A 14,422-nucleotide genomic window follows, 5' to 3' on the forward strand; every position below is an offset into this window, starting at 1 on the left:
TCTTCTGCTGTGGCTCATTGTAAAATATATTACAGTGCGCATTAAGTCCTAAACCAGGTGGAAAATGATATTATAAATTTATACCAAAATTATCATTTTTAGACATTGTTGACATCTCTTCTGAAACTCAGACATCTGTGAGATTTCTGGCTCTTTTTCTCAGGAGAAATATCTGAGACTTAACAGACTTTCTTTACGTCTGCTCTGTGTTCAATCTCATTGATGTCTAGGAGAAACAATTAAAATATTAAAGAAATCTCATCTGTGGTGTCTTATGGGAATTTTTTTTTTGAAATCATGAAAATGTGAACACTTGAGCGCCGTCTCTGACTGTATTATTCACGTATGTCTCCTCACAGGTCCTGTAGGTCTCCACATACATCTGGAGTGTTTGAGCAGCTGGTGTCTCTTAACCGAGCGAGATCTTCTCACAGGCTCTCTCTCCTGAGGATACACCTCTGCTGTATGTAAGATGACCACACATCTAGCAGAAAACCCAACACCGCCCATCCGTGCACCGAAACGTTCCTGTTCTTGAACGGTTGCCAGCACAGCCGTGGTTTCGCTCTGTGCAAACCTGTTTGTTTGGGCCGTGTACCCGGCAGAGTTGTTTCTGTCACAGCCGTCAGTGTCTGGCCTTCTGCTCGACCTGCCGAGATTCCTCAGGGATGGAATAATCACAGGTGAGGGTGTAGCCTGACATCGAAGTAAAATAACCCTATATTGTATAAACATTACATCACTGCTTCTATAAGTCAGGGCTGGCAGCGGTCCAAGTGTTATTAGCTCTGGTGTGCTTGAGAGAAAGGGAAGCGTTTTGTTTTATATTGGAATCGTTTGTCTTCATTTTTTAATGGGATTTGTTAAGACAATTATCTCTGATTTTGGAAACATGACTGTTTTTGAACGTCTTGCGATTTACAGGTGGACAGTGTGAATATATTTCGTTACGTTGTAAAGGATCTAAGCAATATCCATATCCAGAACCAGAATATTTTAAATATCACTTTCACTTTCAGCTTTTTCCAATTCAGCCTTCTGGTTATATTTATACTGCATATTGAATATTTTGTATATGAGCTATATTATATTGCATATTTGTTTTCATTCATTCAAAGAAAATTATTTACTTTAGCTTTACATTTCTTGTTTTAACTTTGTACTTTGTTTATTTACACATTTTGAGCATAATATCTGAATCTTTAATACAATATCACCTCTTCATTTCATATCCACCATGTGTTTATAGATGTATACAACTTGTTGTTTCTTTTTTTTAATTCACAGATGGAATTTAATGCCTTTAATGATAAAAAAGTACATTCTGATTTATCCTAAACTGGTCAACATCGTTTAACATGAAATTGAAGTTTAAAGGTAAAAAGGGATTAACAGAATTATTTTATTCATTGTTGATATTTGCATGATCTCTGACGTGACACCTTACAAAATCAGTCAAAACTGATATCTTTGAAGCTCAATTTTCACTTAACAATTCTTTATTTTGACTAAGTGGGATATCTGAACCCTTAAATATTTCACTTATTTGGTCTACATGGTAAAAAAAGCAAATTAAACTTTTTAACATAAGAGAGAGCGAGGCGGTGAGATTGTTAAGAGTGATATGGCCCTCAAACTGCAGCTGAGAAAAATGGTAGGTTTTTGTTTATGGAGTGTGGGTGTATATATTCCAGATTTTATTAAATTGTGAACTCGGTGGGAAGGGGAATGGACCGAATAGCACTTTGGAACAAAAGGCCTTGAATTTCATGTTATGTCTTGGTTACAAATGACGCAGCTTAACCCGGGACAGGAGACAAAGGCATAAATTGAATCCGGCCCAAATCCGCAGACTCCTTACGTGAAGGAAGGACATATCTGCAACACTTCTTTGACACCGTCAACCGATATTCTTTTATATTGTTATGGTTAGACTGACGCCCTGAGCCGAGAACTGACACGAAATTGATTTCAACCCTTCAACTTCTCTAGCGAAATTTCTCAACAATGAGAAGATCCCTTCCTGAGTCACGCTCGGAGTCCTTGTTAATGTTTGGGAATGTGCATTATAATGAAAACTCATCAATATTGCCAGTTCGTTCTTGTAACAAATTCTGTTTCTGTGCCAAAAAAGAGTCATATCAAACACAGACGACTCCACATGCCTTCTGCTTCCACTGTTATTCAACTAATTCATAATTCTGGTTTACCCCTGATCTCATATTGATATTAAATGTATTCCCAGATGTTTTTCTTGCCGGTTCTACCACTCCTGTCCTGAACATCTTTGCTTTTGTTGAACTCGTAAGCAGGAAAACTTGCAGCCGATAGTAAACTAAAGAAAACACAGGTTTGTCATCAATCACTGCTGGTGATTCTGCACCACAAAAGCAACACCTACAAATTGCCTTTGAATTGCTAAATAGTGAAATCAGTGTTTCGTGGGCCGGGCGAGAGGGAATAAATAACTGAAATTTGATGTAGAATTTAGTTTAATGAGTTTTGCTTTGATTAATGAATGTCTGCGAGTGGAAAGTCCCTATCAGGGATCAGAAAGAAAGGCAGATGTGTTAAATGCAATGCTCATCAAAAGTCTTTCTGTAAATAGCGTGCATGATTTATTTTCTTGTCATGCAGAAGTCAGCATGCTTTTAATAACAGCAATAGTCAAAATTATTTTTGAATGCATTAATAAATGTCTCAGGTCTGACAACTAGTCTGATATTTTACATTATTTGCTGGCCCTGCAATGGTTGTGTAGTGTACTTACATGTACAAATAGTCCATGTTTATTTAGGTCTTTAAATCTGCTTGCATAACAATTAGAAAACAATTATTGAAATACTTATTTTGTAAGATTTAGATGGATTGCAGCATGTCCAACTGCAGGACACACCTATACTTCCCAATGGTAACATTAACTGTAACATTGAAACTGTAACATTAACTGTAACATTGAAACTGCAACATTAACTGTAATGTTATAACTGTAACATTAACTGTAACGTTGAAACTGCAACATTAACTGTAATGTTATAACTGTAACATTAACTGTAACATTGAAACTGTAACATTGAAACTGTAACATTAACTGTAACATTGAAACTGTAACATTAACTGTAACATTGAAACTGTAACATTAACTGTAACATTGAAACTGCAACATTAACTGTAATGTTATAACTGTAACATTAACTGTAACGTTGAAACTGCAACATTAACTGTAACATTGAAACTGTAACATTAACTGTAACGTTGAAACTGCAACATTAACTGTAATGTTATAACTGTAACATTAACTGTAACATTGAAACTGTAACATTAACTGTAACATTGAAACTGTAACATTAACTGTAACATTGAAACTGTAACATTAACTGTAACATTGAAACTGTAACATTAACTGTAACGTTGAAACTGCAACATTAACTGTAATGTTATAACTGTAACATTAACTGTAACATTGAAACTGTAACATTAACTGTAACATTGAAACTGTAACATTAACTGTAATGTTATAACTGTAACATTAACTGTAACATTGAAACTGTAACATTAACTGTAACATTGAAACTGTAACATTAACTGTAATGTTATAACTGTAACATTAACTGTAACATTGAAACTGTAACATTAACTGTAATGTTATAACTGTAACATTAACTGTAACATTAACTGTAACATTGAAACTGTAACATTAACTGTAACATTGAAACTGTAACATTAACTGTAATGTTATAACTGTAACATTAACTGTAACATTGAAACTGTAACATTAACTGTAACATTGAAACTGTAACATTAACTGTAACATTGAAACTGTAACATTAACTGTAACATTGAAACTGTAACATTAACTGTAATGTTATAACTGTAACATTAACTGTAACATTGAAACTGTAACATTAACTGTAATGTTATAACTGTAACATTAACTGTAACATTAACTGTAACATTGAAACTGTAACATTAACTGTAACATTGAAACTGTAACATTAACTGTAATGTTATAACTGTAACATTAACTGTAACATTGAAACTGTAACATTAACTGTAACATTGAAACTGTAACATTAACTGTAACATTGAAACTGTAACATTAACTGTAACATTGAAACTGTAACATTAACTGTAATGTTATAACTGTAACATTAACTGTAACATTAACTGTAACATTGAAACTGTAACATTAACTGTAACATTGAAACTGTAACATTAACTGTAATGTTATAACTGTAACATTAACTGTAACATTGAAACTGTAACATTAACTGTAATGTTATAACTGTAACATTAACTGTAACATTGAGACTGTAACATTAACTGTAACATTAACTGTAATGTTATAACTGTAACATTAACTGTAACATTGAAACTGTAACATTAACTGTAATGTTATAACTGTAACATTAACTGTAACATTGAAACTGTAACATTAACTGTAATGTTATAACTGTAACATTAACTGTAACGTTGAAACTATGACATTAACTGTAACCTTAAAACTATAGCTTTTAAACTGTAACGTTGAAACTGTAAAAATAACAGTAACGTTGAAGTTGTATGATTAATTTTAACCTTAAAACTTTAACATTGTCAAATTAATTTTAACCATAAAACTTTAACATTTAAACTGTAAATGTTAAAAATTTAACTTTTAAACTATAACATCAACTGTAACGTTGAAACTATGACATTAACTGTAACCTTAAAACTATAGCTTTTAAACTGTAACGTTGAAACTGTAAAAATAACAGTAACGTTGAAGTTGTATGATTAATTTTAACCTTAAAACTTTAACATTGTCAAATTAATTTTAACCATAAAACTTTAACATTTAAACTGTAAATGTTAAAAATTTAACTTTTAAACTATAACATCAACTGTAACGTTGAAACTGTAACATTGACTGTAACCTTAAAACTTAAACTTTTAAACTGCAACGTTGAAACTGTAACCTTAACTGTAATGTTTAAACTACAATATTAACTGAAACGTTTATGCTGTAATATTCACGTAAACATGTCACATTAACTGCAAATTAAAACTGTAATATTGTCTTAAATTTTCAAACTGTAAAATTAGCTGTAATGTTTAAGCTTTCAAAGGCCATTATATCAGAAAAACGTATTTTCTGCTTTATCCTCCTGATGAAAAGATTTCACTTTACCCTGATACTCCTCACAGGCGATGTCACATGCTACAGAATAAATGATAAAGATCGGTATGTCATTGTTTGTTATTGTTTTAGCCGATTCATTCTGAAATTGTCTGTTCGGGGTCCAGGGCCAAGCTCTGTCATGCAAACATCAGCTCCAATCATTTCAGACCAAGTGATAGGATGATATTTGCAGAGAAACACCTGTAGGTACTTCCCCAGATAATAAAACACAAGAATGTTACTCTAGTTTTCACGGGCACTGTTTGAGTTACAGCACTAAGATGATGGTGAATATCTGCTTAAGGCTACTTTATCAGCTCTCGGGGGAAGCGTCTTTGTGATTGAAGTCTATTGATGGACAGATAATGCCCTCAGCGGCACAAAATGTCTCGTGCTATCTGCCTCCACAGGACCTGCTGAATTCAGTTTCAAATGTACAGTATTATTGAAGATCCCAATATGAAGTCAAATATTTCTCATCATATTTACCAAAATCTAGACGATTTTATCTAAACTCTACAGTACATTCATTTCACACCTCCATCCTCTTCATTTATTGTCTCATTTGTTTCTGGTTTTTTTCTCCTAAGCTATTTAATGAGAAACACCTGGGAATAAGTTGAGACTTCGATGAAACTCCATCAAATCGCTTGAGCGATAAAAGAGCAACTTCTGTACATTTACATTTTTGTGGTGTACACAAACGGTACAGTGTTTACTTTGCTTTAAGAGTGTGTGGACCCCAAACGCTGTAGGTGTGGTCCACCGTGTTTCTGTCCATCTAAATTTCTCCTACAGTACAGAGTTTGTTTTCACTCTCAATATTACTCCCTGAACCTCGCCGCTCAAACGCTCACTCAACTCTGTAACCTGTTCAGTCTTCTGTGTAACCCAATCCAACATTTAAAACAATAAGGTAGACACTCTTCAACAAGGAAAGGCCCTTTATCGCCTTCCCGAGAGGTTTTGAATATCATCTTGAGCAGATAGCATCTCTCCTCGGCTATTCGAGTGTGTTATGGCCTCTTTCATTTCATCTTTATTTACATCTGCCATTGTGTGGCCCAGGCCATTAAACTAGAAGCTATAGTGAATGGATGAGAGGTTCGGGATAATGCCTGCGCACTCCATTCAGCTTTCTTCATTAGCGAGCCGTCCGTCCGCAATGACGGATGATGATAGAAGTAAAGAGATGGAGGGAGAAAAAGAGGGACCGAGAGATTTACTGTAATGCATGCAAATGGCACATCTTATAGAATGCCATTCAAAACAAGATTTAAAGTCAAGCTCGGGCATAGAAAGAGAGAGTGGTTTGTGTGTGTGCATTTACAAGCACTCGTTCATGCTGGGCCTTCTACAAATTGCGTGGGGTGTGGGAATTTCCCCCCTGTAGTGATCTGTCAATCACAGCGTGTTTGTGTGTCTGTGTATGTACACGTAGTGTTGTGTGACTCTATTTGTGTGTTTTTGCTCTGTGCAGTTCTCCTGTCAGTCTGCCGATGTTGGTTGTTGTGTTAGCGATCATTCATGGCTAATCCTGTCTCTTGCCCTCCCAGGTTGCTGAATTTTTGGCTAAAGGTAAAACAGGCTGGCAAGAGAGACAGGTGAGAATCTTAGGCCTCCGGGGCGACGACAAACAAGAGTTTACAAGTTTAGATTGTTATATCATCTAAAGAACAATGTGAAACCCGGTAAAAGAGAGTTTGCTGTCTGTAATGGATAGACTTCGAGTTCGCATTCAAAATAAAAAAAATTCTGTCATCATTTACTCACTCTGTTGTCATTTTTGTTCTTCTGCAAAACACAAAAGAAAATAGGTTTTAAAACGTTGGCTGCATTGGTCCCCATTTATTTCTATTGTATGGACACAAAACCAATGCAAGTCAATGGGGACCAACAGTTTTCTGTTACCAATTTTGTTTTAAAATATCTTCTTTTGTGTTCTGCAGAAGAAAGAAAGTCATACAGGTTTGGAATGACAAGAAGACGTGTAAATAATGACAACATTTTCATTTTGAAAGTTAACTATCCCTTTAATACAGATTAGTAGGGTTGCAAGGTCTACCTGCGCTCACAATTCCAAATGCTTTAAATACTGGCGTATTTTAGGAGTTTTTGACGTTTAACAGTAGAAAATAGTTACACATTTATAAAAAAATCTTGCTTTCATCTAGATCTGTGTATTAAGGAAATGTTTTTGTGGTCTATTTTTGTAGATTCGAATTATGAATTGTCAAAACATTGAACCGTATCGAGGTATTGCTTGGTATCATGATACTTCTTTTGGTATAGTATCATAAGATATGTTTTTGATACGGTGACAACCTTACAGGAGGGGTGAACAAGCAATGCTGCAAACAAACCTTTGAAAGAAGAGAGGTATACAACTTGCATATGATAAAAACTGCCTGGAATTACAGAAACCTGTTCCTTTGAATTTTTTATTGTTCTCAGAAGAGTCAAAAATTAACCTTTGCCAAATGCCAAATTGGATTAAAAAGGGATTTGGGTCGGTAAATAAATAGAATGACTTGCCTGCTGGCCGGTGACTTTATCAAGACCTGAAACATGGTTTCTGTCAGATTGTAAGAATGATACATTTACCCTTGCTGATACACAGGATTACAGAGTAAATATTTTGTGATTGGATTATGGAGTGTCCGACAACAAGTTTACGTACATAAAGGGTGTAAAAACACTTAAAAAAAATTATAATAGACAGTTATTATTACCTTACTTCTTGACTGACTCTCAAATGATTCGTTCGGCGCTTCATCTGTCTAATCCCCCCTTTCTGTCAGCCTACTCTGATTGGTCAGATGGTGTAGTCTACTGTGATTGGTCTACAGAGTACAGCTTCTCAAATGGAACCTAGGCGTGCATGACACCGTGTGATGCAAATCTGACCCGGTACTGAAATTAGAACGACAGACGACTCGTTCGCGTGATTCAGAGTCAACTCCTTTTTTCTTAAACCAATAACTTTGTTACTCGTTCACTTTCGGTTTTACAGCTTGGCAGACTGCTTACATTCACACACTGCATGATATGTAATTTAAAGGACGCTGTAATAGGTCCCCTTTAAAAGAAACACAAAACAGTTCAACTATTATTTATGTCTATTAGAGAAAATAAATGTCGCTACATATGATATGGGTTTGACACAATATAAAAAATCTATCGATAAATATTTTTTTATAATTCAAATACAATAGCATGGCTGGAAAGAAATATTTCTTGCCTGTAATGTTCTCAGTTACTCTGCTTTGGCTGGTTGTAAAAAGTTCATTTTGTACCCTGACCCCCACACTTAAGACGTTTCTACCAGATTCCCTGTTTTCCCACTGATCCTTGAGTCGAGCGATGACATCAATGACTACAACCTACCAATAAACATAATATGGCGAGTCATAATCTTTGTCTTCAAGCCTTACTCTTAATGTTGAGCAAACAGCAAATGTAATTCAAATAAGTAATTCAAATGAAAATCGAATAAAGATGAATCCGGTCTGTTCATGGTTTGACTCAGAAGTATTGCAGTTTAGCATTAAAAACAAGTGACACATTTATCAAAGTAATCTGCTCCCTTTATTCCATCTGTTGCTGATTTGATTTTCTGATTTAATGCTCGGGTTGTGGGAAATGGGTTACAGGTGAGTTCAGGTGAGCATTTGTGTGTCGAGGGATGACGAGTCGCTGCTTTCATTGCAGACAGCACATTCCAGACTGAGCTTTGATAAGACACAGGGCAGTAGAAGACAAGGAGTCAGTCAACGGAGGGGTCCACGGCGGGCCAATGATTAATCCAGCCCCCCAATCATTAGTGGAGAGGAGAGATGAAGGCCAGTCCTGAATCCAACACACACACACAAAGATTTTTCACATAGCAGAAACGCTCAAATCATTGGTGGATCAAGCTGCAAATCTTTGATTATGCTTCATATGCAAATACTTTATCTTGACATGGGTTCGTGTTTTTAAGAAAGATCTTTCATTGCATTGAAATCTGTCCTTGGTTTGGTTTAACGCTGGGCCTCTGAGTTAAGAGGTCGTGGGCAGCTGTGAGATCACCATACATCTCTAGGGTCATTCCCCGAGTCCCCTCGGTCCCAGCGGCTCCTAGTTCCTCCATTCCTGGACTCTGATTAGCCGTTCATCAGTTTCATTAAAAGGAAACCCAACCTGCGCGTTCCTTGTTACGGTGATGGATTCTCTAAAGCGAGCCTGGAGTAGACACAGGGGCCCTCGGCTCCACGTGAGTTCCTGGTACCGTTTAGTGTTAACAAACAAAGACAGGAGTGTTGCAGGGGTCAGGATGCGCTGTTCTGTATGATCCTGTAGCACTACAACTCTTTCTTTCGTTACAGGTAGAGTCGAGCATCATGTGAAGGTGAACTTCTGAGGGGTTCATGTTTGGTTTGGGTTTTGTCTCACCTTGACCCTTTCACCCTGCTCAAACACTCTCCACCGCCAACACAACACTATCCCAGCAGTCGGGTGTTGAAAGAAGTGTGCGTGTGTGTGTGTGTCAGTAAGTAGACAGGCAATGAAGGTATGCACTCAAAGTCCAGTAGTGTGCTGTCCATGTGGAGCTCAAAGCAGTCTGTCCTGCATGCTTGACTGTGTAAACACATTAGCAGTACACAGTACTAATGTGAGCTTTGTCATGTGCTAAGTTGTCAAAGCATTCCAACTCAAGGAAAATGTCTAGACCTCGATTTTAAGCGTAGTAACCATGTTTTACTACAGATACCTCGGTTAAACTATGGTTGCTGGAGCAAAACCATGGCCGTTTCTCAATTCCAAAAATGCAAAGACTTGACTGGTCTTGCGAGGCAACCTCGGAAGAATGAACCCGGATGTATGCGCTGCAATGGCTGCTGGGACTTCAACTGGGATCAGTACGTGCAAGTCTGCTTTCCACGTATTCTTGATATCAAGAACACATCCGGGTACTTCTGTATGTCCTCTGTACTTAAGTATTGGAACTGGACTTTGATGGATGATGACATAGAGCGACAACAAGGTGGTTGTGGCTAACAGGTGCACTGTAAACAGTTGCTGTAGTTTTACCAGTAACTTACTGTAGATTTAATAATTTTGCTATTAGTACTGTTTTCAATTTGAGTTCAACTTTACTTTATCCAAAAATTTACAAAAAATTTTTGAGATTCAAAATCAGCAAGAAGAGACTGGTCTCACTACTGGAATTAGCACAGCAACTGCAAAAATGACCTTCCTAAGGATTTTTGTCTTGTTTGCTAGTAAAAATATTTAAAACTTCTTAAATTCCGATACATTTACGGTACATAACAAGAAAAGAAACTTTTAGTCTTTAGTCTTAAAATATAAGAACTAGATAAGTTTATGTTTAAAACTAAATTGTAAATAAATGTCTTATCAAACCTGCTGCAAAACTATACAGCAAAGCTTTACAGTGATCGTTTTTTAGGTTTTATTTGTAATAAAAGCATGACTAATTTTAAAAAGGGCTTTAAGCAATAATAGTATTTGTGCTCATACAGATCTGATCTAAGAAGCTGCATTGTTATATTTGTACAGCGATCTATTTATTTGTTCAAGTCAGGGTTGCCAGGTACACCATAAGTTTCTAATCTACTTTTTGAAAGCACTTTTCATGTTCAAATGAATAACTCATTATGTAGCATGTGAAATGTGAAACACTGACACGCACATTTCCTACAACTGTATGTCTATAATGATTTTTTCTGTGTTAATCTTATTCTCTTCTGTTCTACGGGTCCTTCTAAAGTTAAAGGTCCAGTCAGTGAAATCTATGGCAAGGTTGCGAATTGCATCCAACCGCTCACTTCACCCCTACTCCTCCCTTTTGAAACACTACGACGACTGACAGAACATGGCGAATTACATGCAAGGGGACCCGCGGTGTATGGAGATAGAAATAACTCATTCTAAGGTATTAAAAACATAATGCATCATTGTGTAAGCTCTTTGTACACCTCTGAAGGCATAGGTGTATATATATATTATATTGCATTTCTATCAATGGATCATCCCAAACATAACACTGGATCTTTAAATTAGAAAGATTTGAGGTGTTTTTTCACGGGATCAATATGAAGTATTTAAACAATATTAATGCTGCAATCCGTAGCTCTTGTTGGTAAAAAGTAAAAGTAAAAAAGCAAAAACATAAAAGAACAGCGTGGAAACTTATTTTATTTCAATTTAAGTAATCTGCCAAATGCATAAAATGTCATTTTTAATTTCTAGGTACTTTATTGGCATGATTGCGTGTACTTACAATATTGCCAAATCGTGAACATGAAACCCAAGATATACATTAACTACAACCATTAAAGTGTAATAAAAATAAGGTGCTAAGGATGAGTAAAAGTAAATGATATTAATATAAAATAGTAAAATAGGCTATGTGTAAATACAAATTTACTGCAATATAAACAATAGAAATATATATTTAAAATGTTTTATTTGAAACAGAAGCATGAGATGGCAGTTCGTGGTATTGGCAAGAAATTTGGATTCTATTACCTCGTGTTCATGGATCCGGTTTTTTCATGTCACTCAGTATGACTTTAAATACATAGACCTCATGTGTATTCACATTTATGTTTATAAACTCATGTCAAAAGAAGTCGTACATATTTTAGGTGGTGGCTTACCAACATCTTGCCTCACCCCAAACCCTAAAATCCCAGCCGCAAAGGGAGAAGAGTTTCACGAGGTGGCAAAGCAAAGATAAATGGCTACCCAAACCCCACTCCTAACCCTAACATCACAGGGACAAAGTCAAATCATTACAAAACATACGAATGAGACACCTTGTAAAATAGATATGAATTCCCATCAGATTGCGTTGTTATATATTTACAAATGAACGGTACCGCATATTAAAATACGATAGATTGAAAGTCATGCTGGGTGACACGAAAAAAAGGGGGAAATATGTGTCCATGAACTAATAAACTACAGTTCGTGACAATGTTATGAATTCTGGGGAGACTGTGTTGCAGATTAATGCAATGCTCACACTTGACTTTTCCCTCCATTGACTTCCATGCGAATGCAAGCCCGTCCAACAATATTTCGCATTTCGCTGCCGTAGCAAAGTTCAATATTTGATGAACTCTGACCTGGGAATTCGTGTCCTGTGAGTGCGTGAGACCAATAGAAGATGAAAACGTCACATCGTGACCTCTCAGTACAGAAATGAGAAAAATGGAGGAATCGTGCCCACCCATTTTTCGTGCCACCGTCCGAACGATCTTCACAGTCTCAAAGTCAAGTTTGGCCCTGGCGTAAGGTAGTAGTTTATAAAAGTTTATAATATTAACTGTCAGCTATGATTTTGGGGGAAATACCTCGTTCGACCTCATACGACCCACAAGAATATAATACGAAAAATAAACTGCAATTTCATGTTTCTGACAGAAGTGGCGATGGAAAGTTTTAGATATCTTTATATTGTAAAAAGTTATTTTGTTTTTAAAAGGTGTGAAAATGGCTGCAACTGGCATCCCTGATGGAATGACAGCATTCTGTATGGTTCCATCAGTAAAGCTCAGTTCAGTGTGATTGCATTAGTCAACCATCAGTATTGTATCAGTGTGGATCGGGTTTGTATGGTGCAGCATGTAGAACAGTGGGGGGCTGTGCTGTGTTTGTTTAAAACTAACAGGAATCCCATTAAGCCCTGATTCCACTCATTTAGGACTTCCAGAGGAACAGCGAGCCGAGCCCCTGGGAAGCGGCACGTTGCAAGGGACACCAATTATGTGGTGGAGGACACAGAGCCGCCTGTTCCTGCTTAAACCAGCTGTCATGTCGCAGGATGACCCCCTCTGTCAAACCCATTCAGCCGAGCGCATGGAAAGCCGGTCTAATTGGTGTTGGGCAAACAGATTTTGTCACAAAGTTGCAAAGGAAGCTAAGTAGCTGAACGTTCACATCGTCCAACCCCTGACCTGCAGTTTGGGTGCATTCAGAGATCCCCATTATGTCCCCATTGTTATGTATGACCTACAACTCGTCCTTGCGAGCTCGGGAAATTCAGGAAAGCTATTTGAATATTCAATATTCCAGCGATAGGCAGCGTGGAGTGATATGATGTGAGGACTTTGGTAGTCTGGTTAGGTTTGGGCCTTTCTGGTTTCTTCCTTTTATTCTCAGACTCAGTCCTTTCTTTTTGGGGGTCTTTCTCTGTCCGATTTTGTAAGAAATTCACTTGACATCATTAGTTTTGGAGGCTTGTCCTGGGCTTGTCCTGGCTTATGAAAACACATGTTCCATTCTTGAATTTCTCTCGTTTGTATCTTAAAGAGAAAAACATTTTGAGAAATGTCTCAGTGGTTTTGTGTCCATAGAGTGGAAGTCTATGGGATTGTTTTAAATACAGGGAACGAGAAAGCTGTTCGGATGGCAACCGGGAGATTATTCCAAAGTGATGGGCCAGCTCCTGCGAAAGCTTGATCCCACGGTGTTCAAGTTTGAATCTAGGAATTGATAACGCTCCTAAAAACATAGATCTAAGAGATCTCACGGATTTGTGTAGGTAAACAACTCTGCGAGGTAAATTGGTGCAGAATTATGTTACCAGCATTCTTCAAAATATCTTGATTTGTGTTCTGCCGAAGAAAGAAAGTCATTCTGGTTGGAAATGACATGAGGGGGAGTACATTCTGAACTTTTATTTTTATTTACACTGTACACAAACTAACACAAAATCAGGCCATGCACAGTGATTCGACTTCAACAAAAGAGCACTTGAGTTGTTCAATAAAACAAGCAGCACATTGTGAGTGCGTTTAAAGCAGGATTAGGGTGATGAATGAAGACCGAGTGCAATGACTGGGAGCCGTAAGAAAACCTCATTGTGAAAGGTAAAGACAGAAAGTCCGATGTTTAGCTTGTTTTGTCATTTAAGATGATACCTGATACGAGCGGCTCGTTTTTCTGATTAATTGCATGTTATGTGAGGGATGACGTGGATAATTCTCAGAGAGGTAAAGGGAAATCTGGAACTGGCCACCCGTCGTCATCATCAAAGCAGCAGCAAAGCACCTTCATTTGCTTTGTTTTGTTTTTTGATTTCAGCCCGTTTTCTTAGATCTTAGAAAGAGTAAATCACAGAGAGACAATGATTCTTTTAAATAGATTTGAGTGTATTGATGTATATTTAAACATGCATTACCTGCATTGCACATTGCATATGTATTACAAATTATTTTCGCTGAATGGGTTTTCTAAACAGAAACAGCA

This window comes from Barbatula barbatula (genome assembly GCF_947034865.1).
Source record: "Barbatula barbatula genome assembly, chromosome: 18".
NCBI classification, from domain to species: Eukaryota; Metazoa; Chordata; class Actinopteri; order Cypriniformes; family Nemacheilidae; genus Barbatula; species Barbatula barbatula.